The sequence below is a fragment of the Camelus dromedarius genome, chromosome 9, assembly GCF_036321535.1.
Source record: "Camelus dromedarius isolate mCamDro1 chromosome 9, mCamDro1.pat, whole genome shotgun sequence".
Taxonomy (NCBI): Eukaryota; Metazoa; Chordata; class Mammalia; order Artiodactyla; family Camelidae; genus Camelus; species Camelus dromedarius.
The window spans coordinates 77,530,747-77,540,469 of NC_087444.1; positions in this window are offsets into that span (position 1 = coordinate 77,530,747).

Below are 9,723 nucleotides of genomic sequence, written 5' to 3' on the forward strand. Positions count from 1 at the left end.
ACCCTCCCCACCCAGTTTAACCATTTTAACATGTACAATTCAGTGGTATTGAAAACATTCACAGTGTTATGCAACCATCACCACTATTTACTTCCAAGACTTTCATCTTCCCAAACAGCCCAGACCCGCTGAGCAATTGCTCCCCATCTCCCCCTTCCCCAGCCCCTGGCCATCACTAATCTGCATTCTGTCTTGGTGGCTTTATCTATTTGGGACATTTCATGGAAATGGAATTATCAAATATGTGGCCCTTTGTGTCTGGCTTCCTTCACTTAGCATAATGTTTGAGCTTCATAGACAGAGTCTACTCCTAAGTCTGTTGCCTTCTTGGTTCGTCCACCTTGAACTGTGACATCAAAAGCAAGCCCGAAGAGTACACATACTATTAGAAGGGACGGAGTCTGTCAAGTCTACATGCTACGGGAACAGTCAGATACGTGCACACCAGACACCTACAAACAAGTCTAAAATCATGTGTCCCTCTCCTGAGAGCCACAAGTTTGTAGACAACAGTGAAGGAATCAGCAATAAATGGAGAAATAACATTCATGGTTTGGAAAGTTCTGTCTTACAATAACAGTTCTTTCCAAACTGTTGTACAGTTCCCATTGTAGGGCAGCAAAACTTGCCACCCTAAAATGTCTCTTTGGTATGTACATTATTTTGAGCTGAAAATAACTGAGGCCCAAAAGACTCAGAAACTTTGACTTTCCCCCTAAAATTTTTAATTTAATTTAATTTTGTATTGAAGCACAGTCAATTACAATGTGTCAGTTTCTGGTGTATAGCACATCACAGTCATGCATATATGTATACATATAATCATTTTCATGTTTTTAATTAAATTAACATTTTAGTTTTTATAACATATTGAACGTAGTTCCCTGTGCTATATAGAAGAAACTTTTTCTCCCCCTAAAATTTTATATAGAGGGTCTGTTCTGGGAATAGAGCTACCACCAGAGATCTGCAAAGAACACAGGCAAGGTGTGGTGGGGACAATTCAGCAGGTCCTAGAGATCAGAGTCCACTCGGGGTCCCATTGTCTCTGCAGGGCCGGCAAACATTTACTTACCAAACATCTGCTTTTCCATCTCCATGTGAATCGCCTTCCTCCCCTTCAAAGTCCCAAACCACTACCCACAACATCCTCTTGTCTTTAGCTGAAGAAAATATTTAAGGTGAGAGTTTCAGGCACTTTGGCAAGTTACTCAGTCTTCCTGGGCCTCTCCCGGGTACACACGGTAGTAAACATTTGATTTTCTCTTGTCAATATGTCTCATGTCAATTTAATTTATACATCAGCCAGAAGAACGTAGAAGGGAAGAGGAACATTTTTCCCTCCCCAAGGTATTAAAACAAGATAAAACTGCATGGAAAAAAATCAAAAAGATTTGAAAAGGTGACCCCAAGAGAATGGCCAAATGGCCAATAAGCATATGGAAAGACATTCAAACTCATTAGACCCCGAGAAATGCAAATTAAGACCCAGATAATATACAATGACCTCCCCCCCCCATCAGAACGGTTAAAATTAAAGACTCTGCTGCGTACAATGAAAGCATTTACATTGCAGGTAGGAGGTAAACCTAGAAAACACGGCACTGCCAAGCTCGTGGGCGGTTTCAGCACGTGGGCTCGGCGACCCAGTGCTTCATCCTCCAGTTACAAACCCCAAGTGAGTCAGCGCTTAGGTCTACAAAGATGCAAGCATGTCTCCACAGAACCCTTTTTCTTCACGCCCCCCAACTGTAGCTGTAAGAGAAACCATACAAAAAGAACCCGCTAATTGAATTGATTCCGTTCATACAAAGTTCATAACAAGCAAAATCACCAGTAAAACACCTTTCCAAGTAAACACCTCGAAGATGGAAGTGAACATCTGCGGCGCTGGCAAGGCTGTCTGGATCCGGGAGCGTGACTGCACCCACACGTACACCTTCATGTAGTCACTAATCAGATTATTATTAATCAGGGTAGTCAACATGGATTACCAGCTAGAGGTTATATTTATACTTATACATATACAGCCGAATGCACACAAAAACATAATTACGATTTAAAACATTAAGAGGAATTAGTGTAGATTTTTGACTTAGAAGTGACAGAATTTAGGCAAAGGATAAAATACAACTGCATGAATGTTCACTTTATAAGCATAAACCCTTCAATCTGGATAATCGCCTTTACATTTTTTTCTGTAATCCCTGTCTTTTTAAGGAGTAATTATTATGACAACCAGTGTCTGAGTATTTACCTTGTGTGGGGACTATTATATGCTCCTCCACAGACCACATTTATTTCTTGCAACAATCTTTTTATTCTATTATCTATGCTTCATACAATATATCTAAGGCTTAGAGCAGTGGTTCTCGAAGTATGGCCCCCAGACCAGCAGCATCCTCTGGGAACTTGGGAAAATGCAGATTATTTTTTCCAATTGGAACAGGGACGTAATTAGGTTTATTTATTCAATTATTTATTTAATAGAGATACTGGGGACTGAACGCAGGACCTCGTGCATGCTGAGCACACGCTCTGCCACTGAGCTACACCCTCCCCTACAAAATGCAGATTCTTAAGCCCTATCCCAGACCTGCCAAATTAGAAACTTTGGAGATGGGCCCAGAAAACAGTTTTAACAAATCTTCCAGGCAATTATGATAAGTGCTAGTTTTAGGACCACGGGCACAGAGGAACAAAGGGCCAAGTTCACACATTCGCTCAAGTTGAAGCCAAGATTTTATCAAAGGAGTTTAACTCAAGAACATGTGCTGTCAATCACTGACACCTCCCTCAATGAAACAATTAAAAACAAAAATCCTCTTGGAGGGGAGGGTATAGCTCAGTGGCAGAGAGCATGCTTAGCATGCACGGGGTCCTGGGTTCAATCCCCAGTACCGCTGTTAAAAAACATAATAATTAAATAAGCCTAATTACCTCCCCCCAAAAACAAACCAAAAAAATTGTCTAAAAAAAAATCCTTATACCCTCAGGCATTAAGTGGACAACACTGAAGGTGATTCACAAAACGAAATACAGCTGTTTAGTAAGTACATTGAGGGGAAATTGCATCCAGTGAGAAAATTTATTATGCAAAATGTTTTGAAACACAATGTAAGATAAGGGCTCATGATTGTAAGATATTTCACATTAAAGTGCTCGTGCTAAGGTGCTAAGTGGGAAGAGCAGGACACTCACCGCAACACGTCATCACTCACGCTACGCGTCGGGGGAGCAAGTCAGCCACCTTCTTAGACGAACAGTCCTAGAAGCATATACACCCCGAACCCAAAGGCCGGGTCTGAGTTTCCACGCCACGGGTCACTTATCCTGTCATGGTCCTTTCTCAACGCTGTCTTTGATCAACACGCATTTGGTTTTGTAGAGAAAACGAAAAAGTGTAAAAGGGAAACAAGTCACCCAGGTCATAGAAAAGCCATCAGAGGGTGAACGCACTGTGTATGTTGTGTTTTTTCTGGCTAAGATGCGAAGGAAGGCATTTCAGGAAAGGGGTGGGCGACCAGGTTGGAAGCCTGACTGCGCGGACCAGCACACTCAGGAGGGATGAGGACGTGGAGACGTACACAATGCTTTGCAGGGACCTAACTGGGAGGGTGAGAACCCAGGTTCCAGCTTTAAGAGCCCACAGGTGAAGGGAGGAATGACGGTCCTTAACAAGCATACCAACAGCAGGAACAAATGAAGTCTGGTGGGATTTTAGACACAGACAGGGAGGAGGAAAAAGCTTGCATCTGAAGACAGAAAGCACAGAAAAGCACAGTATGAAGCAAGCCGTCACGATGGGCAGAAAGTCCCTGGCTGGTTCTGTCCAGAGTGCGCTTACAAACCGGTAATTTGGTTCTCACGTAACCTAAGGATGACCAGTGAGGACTGAAGGTGACACCAAGGACTTCTCGCTTACTCAACCAGGTAGCCCAGTACAGCGAAACCGTATTAGAGCCCCGTGGGAAAACGAGAAGACTAAATGGTGCACAGAGGTGGGCAGCTCTCCGGACCACCCAGCGGATGGAGCGTACCTCCTTGAAGGAGATGCTGGATGCAAACCCAAATGAAGTCAGAAGGAAGCAAACGAGGAATTTCCAGTTTGGAACAGCTAGGTAAGAACGAGCGTGCCCATTTGAGAACCCCAGAGCGGAGAGTGCCGTGCACCGTCAGGGCCCCCCCGCTGACCCTGCTCCCGGAACTTGATCCTAGCTCCCACGGCTACGCCGGTTCAGCCTGCGGGCCGGGAACACGGAGGCGCCCTCCCTAGGTGACCGTGCCCTGCGATCACAGCAGCACGGACACCTGCGCTCAGTGACTCTGCTGTTACCGTCGGGAGAGAGGGTCATTCCCACCCAGAGTGAGTGCGTGACGGGGAGAGCGGGGGAGTCGGCGACTTGGGTGCATTCAGGGGCAGACAAAAGCGGGACTTGAGAGAGAGGCTTGGAAAATGAGTAACAGAATGAGTTGCCCCATCCCGCCGGCGGGACTGCAGGTGAGTGGCTTTACCCTGAGAGGAGAGGAAGGCACGGTCATAGGGATGAGGGGCAGGAGGAGGAAGACCAGTCCTGATAAACTTAGGCGCTGAGCCCGAGGGGCTCTGCTGTGACAGCAAAGTCAAAGCAGAGGCACCTGCTGAGGGGGAGGGAGGCCCTGCGCCTGTGGGCACAGACCCCCCAGGACCCCGTGCACAGTCAGCAGCAGCCGGCTCCCCTGATGCTCCGTCACCACAAGCATTTGGGGGGGAAAATACAAACTCGTGTTTTCTATGACCATGTCGCTGTCCCTCAGCCTTCATGACGGTGACATTGGCGTCTGTCTTTTGAGATCAAGGAGGGGAACCATCCCAAATTATAGATGAAAGACTGAGGCTCAGACACAGTAGAGCCCTGCTCAGAATGACAGCGCGAATGCAGAGACCCTGAGGGTGGGCCTGAGGGATCTCTTCGGGGTGATGGAAACGTTCTGAAATTGGGATGTGGTGCTGGTCGCGCAACTCTCTAAGTCTGCTGAAAGTCACTGCGCACTTGAAACGGATGGATTTTACAGGATGGAAATTACACGTTAATGAAACACTTAAAAGTAACATCAGAAGAAAAAACTAGCTACAAAATCACAGGCAGCTGCCCCCTCCAAATCTCTTTCTCCTCCTTGTAGAGACAGTTCAGCTGGAGGACCTCAAAAATCCTTCTAATGGTCTCACACCAGCCATTAGAGCTCGCAACAGTCTGCGGTGGAGATTCAACCAATAATTGCTGTTGATTTAAACGACGAGACAGAGAAACAGGTACAGGAGCTGGCACTCGCCTCCCTCAGGCCGGGACTTCACTCGCAGCCTGTGGGTGCTCCGTGCAAATGAAGTCTCCAGTAAGAGACAGCCTCCTCCCGCCAGCCCAAGCCCCGGGACTGGCCCAGGACGCTGGGTGGGGCAGGCCTCCCGGCCCACGGTGCAGTGGCCCTCACCATAATTATCGATAGGTGGTTCTCAACCCTTAAAACGAGACTCACACTAAAATTACCCAGGCCCTATCCTTGGCAATCCTAGTTGAATTAGTCTGCGGTGGGCTTTAGGGAGCCAGGAGCTGCAAAATCTCCCCAGATGATTCTTTAATAGGCAGTCTCCCTCCCAGACCATCTAGGCCAGGTTTTTCAGCCTTGGCACTATCAGCATGTTGAGATGAACGATTCTTTGTCATGGGGGCTGACCTGTGCACTGCAGGATTTTTTTATCAACATTCCTGGTCTCTACCACAAGATGCCAAAAGCACCTTCCGGTTCTGACCACCAAAAATATCCTCAAACATTGTCAAATGCCCCCTGGGGGAACAAAATAACCCCTGGCTGAGAACCACTGATGTAATTGCAATTGGCTGCCTGCTTCCACTGTACTAAGTACACTGAAATGCATCAAGTCTGTTAAATAAAATGCGTAAATCATAATGATCAAGCTCATTTGTTCCGCAGCTGATGGTGCTCATTTATGCTGACATCTAAATGTGTATTCATTCCACTTATTTTGTATTCATTCTTATACATGTTCATCTTGTCTCATTTTGCCTGTTGGAGAGCCGATGTTTTTTGAGGGGAAAAAAATTCGAAAACTTGAAGCCTCTCTAGGCTCTATGACTGGGAAAATAGCCTATGACTAGATAAGAGGGATGAAAGAATTCAGCAAGTTGTCTGTGGTTTTTCTGAGTGGTTGTGTTGTTACAGGGCAGGGGGGATTTTGCAGGTGCAATTAAAGTTCCTAATCAGTTGCTGTCAAGCTAGGGAGGTGGTCCTGGGTTATCAGGCGGGCACGATGTAATTACACGAGCCCTTGCTGGAGAAAGAAGCCGGAGAGACCGGGTAGAAGAGGAAATCAGAGATTTGGAGCATGAGAGGGATTTAACACGTTGTTGCTGGAGATGAAGACGCTGTGCAGGCGGGCACACGTGGGAACTGTAAGAAGAAAATGAATTCTGTGAGCACACTAAGGGACCCTGGGAGTGGATGCTTCCCCGGAGTCTTGAGAATAGAATCCAAACTGGATGACACCTTGATTTTGGCGTGTGACCCCTAAGCAGAGTATTTAGCCAGCCCCTCGTATTTCTGATCTAAGCTCTATACGAAAAAATTTAATTGTTTGTGGTTTTTTCAAGGGGTGCGGGTATGTGTGTTTGATTTTATCTTTCCATTTGGGATTGTTTTCCTGAGACACTTGCTTATCTCCCCAATTATGGATCTCAGGAAAGAGAAAGAGAGACAGAAAGAGAAAGAGAGAACTTTAGGCTTATCTAATTTTGACACTTAAGAGAAAATGTAGGGAGAAGGGGGAAGAGAAATGAAACACTGAGGTAAAAATGATTATGTCAATAACAATAATAGTGGTAATGATTATGATTATAAAAGCATAAATTGTGGTGTATGTATATACAATGAAATTTTGCTCAACTACAAAAAAGAATAAAGTATTGCCATTTGCAGCCACATGGATGGAGCTAGAGAATATTATACTGAGTGAAGTAAGTCAGACAGTGAAAAACAAATATCATATGATATCACTTACATGTAGAATCTAAAAACTAATACAAATGAATCTGTATACAAAACAGAAACAGACCCACAGATACAGAAAGCAAACTTCTGATTACCAAAAAGGAAAAGGAGGGGCACAGGGACAGATTAGGAGTTGGGATTAACAGATACAAACTACTACACATAGAGCAGGTAAGCAACAAGGACTCACTGCACAGCACAGGGAACTGTATTCGGTATCCACAATGAGCTATAGTGGAATAGAATCAGAAAAAATGACTGGGTCACTATTATCAATCCACTGGCCTAAACAAATGGGAATGGAAAGCACGTCTTGCCACGTGTCAATTTACTGCTTATAAAATGCACCTGTCTCTCTGCTGCTTCCACACACACTTGCAACACAAACCCCCAAAACGTATGCCTCCTTTGCTCTTACAAAGTTCTCTCTCTCACCCTCTTTTCAAAACTCACACTTATAATTCAGAAATGTTGAAATACAAATCCAGTAAATGTATCAAAGATTAACCTCGGCAATCAACAGTGAGTACAAATTAAACCAAGCAATGGTATTTGGTGGAAAGCCATCTGACAAAGAATGGAGACATTTTATACACTCCTCGGAGAGATGATACTTCTGCATATCAAACAAATGCCCAAGAATAATAACAGTTTCCAAAACAAGGCTGTGTTAGCTATAGAACCCAATTCCATTCAGCATTTTAAGAGGATGGTTTAACAACCCATGTAATTAAAAGGAAGTATTAATGACTAGTTTTAAAATGACAAATTACTTTTCATAATAATAAAATTATGGAGCAAAAGCCATTGCTTGGAACGACTTTAACAGCTTCGCACGTGCCACATCGTTGAATCCTCACAAAAGTTACGACGTAGGCGCTGTTGTAATCTCATTTTACTGATGTTGAAAAGTAATGCTCAGTTAGCTGTAAGATTATAATTGCCTGATCCAGGATTCAAATCAAGGCAGTAAGGCATGACAGTCAGCGCCTTGAACTACTAGCTAAGCACAAGAGCTAACTAGTTACCTAACTAGCCAACTGAATAAACCAGTGCATAAGGTATACAGTTGTTTACTCACATGCACACATATTTTAGCGTTCAGAACGTCAGCTGGAAGGAATACAATCACAGATTCACCCGAGGACTCACGTGTGTCATGGGCCAGTCTTTAAGTTATTCCACTTAGTCATGCCGTAACCCTCTGGGGCATGTGCGCGCTTAGCATTCTCATTCATGCGTGAAGAAATTGAGACTGAAATCTTAAGTTAACATCCCCAAGTTCACATAACTCATAGGTGGCCGGGGAGACGGGTGGATTTAAACAGACTTCTGTTGGAATAAGCGAGTCTGAGTGGGGTAGACAGAGCCCGCAAAGGACACCGGATGTGTGAAACAGGAACTCTGTGGCCGCAGCAGAGCGCTGGACAAGCTGATAAGAAGCCACAGTTCAGAAACAGTTCAGCAGCATACCCTGTGCCGTTAAAAACCTGTCTCAGACAGGCTCTGGGTCCCTGCAAGTGGGCAGAGGCATCTCATGGACAAGGCAGGGCTGTCACCCTGGGAGAAGAAATAGCAGCCACCATCTAAATCACCTGGTTTTCATTAAGGCCTCCAAATGCTGCCACTTGGGCCAACATGGATGCCCCTGGAGGGCCTTCTGCTCCGTGAGATAAGCCAGACGGAGGACGACACAATGAGAGTGAACGGCATCATTTATACGTGGACCCTAAAAAGTCAGACTCACGGAGGCAGGGGAGGTGGGGGAAGGGGGGATGTTTGTCAAAGGGCACAAACTGTCACTGCTGACGTAAGTTGGGAACATTTGCAGAAAAGGTCAGGACGATGGAATAATTGTTACCAAACTCAGGCTAGGCTGCTCGCCACTTGGAAGCCAATACTCAAGAGGCAAGTGTTGGCAGAGAGGAAAGGTTACTTTAATCAGAAGTCCAGCAATCTGGGGAGAAGGCAGATTTGCGTCCCAGAACCAACTCTGAAGATTCTGCTTGGCCACGACAGGTTTTAAAGGGGAGGCAGGAGGCTGGGGTGTGCGGCATCTTTGTCTGTCGCGTGCAGACTGGCTGAGCCCTCATTATCTTTCTCCAGATGCTGTCTTGCCCACGCGGTCTGCCTGCAGGATTGCTAAAGGGGCTGCTGGGCGGCAGCGACCGAGTCATTCTTTAACTGCTTAATTCTTTTTTGTTAAATTAAAGTACAGTTACAATGTGTCCATTTCTGGTGTGCAGCACAATCTCCCAGTCATGCAGATACATGCAAATATTCATTTTCATATTCTTTTTCATGAAAGGTTACTACAAGATATTGAACATAGTTCCCTGTGCTATATAGAAGAAACTTTTTGAAAATCTATTTTTATATATAGTGGCCAACATTTGTAAATCTCAAGCTCCCGAATTTATTCCTTCCCACCCCCTTTCCCCGGTAACCATAAGATTGTTTACTAAGTCTGGAAGTCTGTTTCTGTTTTGTAGATGAGTTCATAGTGTCTTTTTTTTTTAAACTACTTTATTCTTCATTCTCACTTCTTTTAATCTGGGGAAAGAATTAGGTGAGGCAACAGACCAGGCAAAGCATGGTGTGCACGCAGGAAAGCAGAAGTCAGGAGTTCGGTTAAATTGCTTAGTGATCCCAAGCTATGAGTAGGTTCTTCTGGGGCTA